Here is a 4,718-nt window from a genome sequence, read left to right as displayed (position 1 = left end):
GGAGAACCACTCCAAGACACATTATAATCAAATTGTCAAAAGTTAAAGATAAAGAGAGAATCTTAAAAGCAGCAAGAGAGAAGAAAAGAATCATGTACAAAGGGGTCCCAATTAGACTATCAGCTGACTTCTCAACGAAGACCCTGCAGACAAGAAGGGACTGGCAAGAAATATTCAAAGTAATGAAAAGCAAAAACCTACAGCCATGGATACTCTATCCAGCGAAACTGTCATTCAGAATAGAAGGGCAGAGAAAGTGCTTCCAGGACAAAATAAAACTGAAAGAGTTCATTAGATCCAAACCACTATTATATGAGATGTTAAAGGGACTGGTTTAGAAAAAGGAGGATCAAAACTATGAACATTAAAATGAAAACTGCATCACAAGAACCAACAACAGAAGCTAGGGAATCGAAACAAAGGCAAACTAAGTAGGCAACGAAAGTGTGAACAGAATTATAGGTATGGGGAACATATTGGGGGGAGGTCAGCAGGGAGGGGTAAGGGGGTAAGGGAGGGAGAAGGTATAGGAATTAAGAAGCATAGTAGGAGGGAATGGGGTAGACAGGAAGAGGTTGAGAAGAACTCTATGCACAACCAATGGAAATGGACTAAAGGGGGGGGCAACTGGAGGGAGGGGGACCACTGGGTGGAGGGGAGGAGAGGAAAGGGAAATTGGGACAACTGTAACAGTATAATCAATAAAACATATTTTAAAAAATCGATACTACTTTACACCTGTCAGAATGGTCATCATCAACAAATCAATTAACAACAAGTGCTGGAGAGAATGTGAAGAAACAGAACCTTACTGCACTGTTGGTGGGAATGCAGACTGGTGCAGTCACTATGGAAAACAGTATGGAATTACCTCAAAAAACTAAAAATGGAACTGCCTTTTGAACCAGCAATTCCACTACTAGCATTATACCCAAAGAATTCTGAAACACCAATTCAGATGAACTCATGCATCCCTATGTTCACAGCAGACCTGTTTACAATAGCTAAGTGCTGGAAACAGCCTAAGTGCCCATCTGTAGATTAGTGGATCAAAAAACTGTGGTACATTTACACAGTGGAATACTATCCAGCAGAAAGCAAGAAGGAACTCCTACCATTTGCAACAACATGGATGGAACTAGAGAGAATTATGCTTAGTGAAATAAGTCAGGCAATGAAAGAAAAATACCATATGATATCCCTAATACAGGATACTAATGAAAAACACAAACAAATGAATAAAATAGAACAAGGGGCAGAATAACAGTTATCAGGGGGGAGGGGGGAGGAGAGAACAGGGATAAGTAAGGGAAGGGTCTAGTGAAAGAACACGTGTAAATGACTCATAGACATGGATAACGGAGTGTAATATGACTGTGGGACAAAGGGTAGGTCGGGGTGAGGGGAGCAATGGGGGAAAATGGGACAACTGTAATTAAAAATAATAATAATAAACATATATTTTTGCTATGTATGTAGCAATATTTACATTTATTATTGTGTATCTGGTATGTAAATTATCTTACATATTATATTAACTATGTAAATTTTAACTATTTAACCCCATATACATTTATAATCAATTATTGTTTAGCCATACTAGTTAGATTACTTGAATAATACAAAACTTTCAAAAGTGGGTATCAAAACTTAAAAGTAAAATGGAAGAATAGCTTTGGTTTGTACATTCATTTTAGCCTAAAGTAGGAAAATATACTCTACACTGAGAAATAAGAATTCAATTTAGTCCATCAGGTAGAAAATGGTTTCCTCCCAAAGAATATTTCAGTTTGACTGTGAAAACAAGTAACCCTCTACAGGTTTAAAATGTGTTGTACATCAAATTATGTATTTATAGAACACGCTAAATCGAATTTGAGTTTCCAAGAGTTTTTGAAACAGAAATGCACATAGTGAGTGACAAATCTATAAATTTGAGGGAAAACAAGTGGTGTTTGCTTAGAGTTTTTGATTACCATTGCTAATAACATTTCCAGAGTGCTTCACATTTATGAAGTTAAAAAAAAACTTTTTACATATGTTATCTTATTTGATCCTTATAGGCGCCCTGTAAGTTTGACTGACTATTGCCATCCTATTTTAAAGATAATGAAATTGCGACTCAAAGAGATTAAATGACTAAATCTATTTCACCCTGATAGTAAGAGGCCAAGATGATATTCCAACTCAGGTCATTATCCCTGCCCTTTCCCTTACAGTGTGTCTCTGTTAGTTGTATGATATTTCACATTTCTCTGAAATTATTTATAACCATTCTCAAATAAAATGTTAATATATGCTCTTTTATAATGTAGGTTTTTAAAAGTCAGATTCATATAATGTATGTAATGTTTCCTTTTCATTGGCCAGTTCTATGAGTTTTGACATATGTGTAACAGCCATGTGTAACCACAATGCCTAACAAGACATAGAGCAGTTCCATCATCCCTACATACTCCCTTCTGCCCTTTATAGTGAACTCCACCTTCTTACTCTCACCCCTGGCAGTGCATGATCTCTTTCTCTCCCTGTAAATTTACCTTTTGAGAATGTCATGGTAATGAAATGATATAGTCAGTGCCAGATTCATAGGATTGTAACCTATGTAGTCACACAGGGCCCTGCATTTATTGAAGTAGAAAAGCCTTGTGCTTGATTCAGTGCTCTGCTGTTACTGTATTTAAAGTCTGAATATTTTAACAAATAGACCCCATATTTCCATTTTGCATCAGGTCCTACAGATTATGTGGCCAGACCAATGTACCTCCTGTAGGTATTTGGGTTTTGCTTCTTTCCTTTAACATAAGACATTTCAATTAACCATGTTATTGTATAAAGCATAGTTTATTCCTTTTTATTGCCAAGTGATTTTCCATTGTAAGGATCTGCCATAGTTTGTGTATTCATTCACTACTTAAAGAACACTTTCATTATTTCCAGTTTTGGAAAATTATGAGTAAAATTGTTATAAACATCCACATATGTTTTTTTTGTGTGTGAACATAAATTTTTATTTCTCCTAGACATTATCTGGTAGTACAAATTCTGGTGTGTGTGTGTGTGTGTGTGTGTGTGTTTTCAGGTGACTGAGAAGTAGTGTGTGGGGGAAGGGGTATTAAAACCACAGTAAAGAAATAAAACTTGTTGCTGGTGAACCGTATGGTCGTAAGTCATCTGATCTCTTTCCTAACATAGCAATGTTGTGTATATTGAAAGGAAGTGAAACTAATAGTTATGGAAATGTTCTAAGGTCTTTAGAGAGGAAATTTATAATAAAATTTTAGGGCCAAATGTGTTTCAGAATTCTATAACAGACAAGCATTATTTGTATCATTTTAAAAAAGTATGTTTTACTGATTATACTGTTACAGTTGTCCCAATTTCCCTTTCCTCTCCTCCCCTCCACCCAGTGGTCCCCCTCCCTCCAGTTGCCCCCCCCTTTAGTCCATTTCCATTGGTTGTGCATAGAGTTCTTCTCAACCTCTTCCTGTCTACCCCATTCCCTCCTACTATGCTTCTTAATTCCTATACCTTCTCCCTCCCTTACCCCCTTACCCCTCCCTGCTGACCTCCCCCCAATATGTTCCCCATACCTATAATTCTGTTCACACTTTCGTTGCCTACTTAGTTTGCCTTTGTTTCGATTCCCTAGCTTCTGTTGTTGGTTCTTGTGATGCAGTTTTCATTTTAATGTTCATAGTTTTGATCCTCCTTTTTCTAAACCAGTCCCTTTAACATCTCATATAATAGTGGTTTGGATCTAATGAACTCTTTCAGTTTTATTTTGTCCTGGAAGCACTTTCTCTGCCCTTCTATTCTGAATGACAGTTTCGCTGGATAGAGTATCCATGGCTGTAGGTTTTTGCTTTTCATTACTTTGAATATTTCTTGCCAGTCCCTTCTTGTCTGCAGGGTCTTTGTTGAGAAGTCAGCTGATAGTCTAATTGGGACCCCTTTGTACATGATTCTTTTCTTCTCTCTTGCTGCTTTTAAGATTCTCTCTTTATCTTTAACTTTTGACAATTTGATTATAATGTGTCTTGGAGTGGTTCTCCCTGGGTCCAGTTTTTCTGGAACTCTCTGTGCTTCCTGGACCTGTAAGTCTATTTCCTTCCCCAAGTTTGGGAAGTTCTGCTTTATTATATTTTCACTTAATTTTTCAATTTCTAGTTCTTCTTCTTCACCCTCTAGCAATCCTATTATTCTTATGTTCGGTGTCTTATAGATGTCCCAGAGGTTTCTGATCCTCTTCTCACTTTCCTTGCTTTCTGTTTCCTCTTTCTGCACTGGTTGACTGTTTGTTCCTTAAAAATATGGAATGCTTCACAAATTTGTGTGTCATCCTTGCACAGGGGCCATGCTAATCTTTTCTGTATTGTTCCAATTTTAGTATATGTGCCACCAAAGTGAGCACTGTATCATTTTAAATAGATATATTTGTTGCCTTGAGTACGTTTAGCTTAAATTAAATGTCAGTGTAGCACAACTTTCTGTAGAGTTGGAGTTCACTAAATTATTTTATGCATTTAGACTCAGCTAAAAATTGAAATGTTAATTTCAATTCATAATTTTTTGGGAAAAGACACCGAGGACACAGTTAATAAGTTTAATCTGGGTTTATAGGACCTGCTTCACTGTCTACATTGGGACTGCCTTGTGGAATTAGGCCCTCCCAGTCAAACCTAATGTTTTTTTCGCACTTAACATTTCTCCTTCAC

At 36.8% G+C, this 4,718-nt stretch overlaps 1 non-coding gene across 1 annotated transcript; it reads right to left on the bottom strand.

Moving 5' to 3' along the window:
• Positions 1–4,307: 4,307 nt before the first annotated feature.
• Positions 4,308–4,414, bottom strand: LOC150012870 (U6 spliceosomal RNA). The gene has a single exon (XR_016510865.1). It is a non-coding gene; the product is annotated as a U6 spliceosomal RNA (small nuclear RNA).
• Between the last annotated feature and the right edge of the window lie 304 nt (positions 4,415–4,718).

This window comes from Furipterus horrens, unplaced genomic scaffold (assembly GCF_987537825.1).
Source record: "Furipterus horrens unplaced genomic scaffold, mFurHor1.1.pri manual_scaffold_4, whole genome shotgun sequence".
Taxonomy (NCBI): domain Eukaryota; kingdom Metazoa; phylum Chordata; class Mammalia; order Chiroptera; family Furipteridae; genus Furipterus; species Furipterus horrens.
Note: the sequence above shows the minus strand (reverse complement) of the source record. Positions and strands in the feature narration are given on the sequence as shown.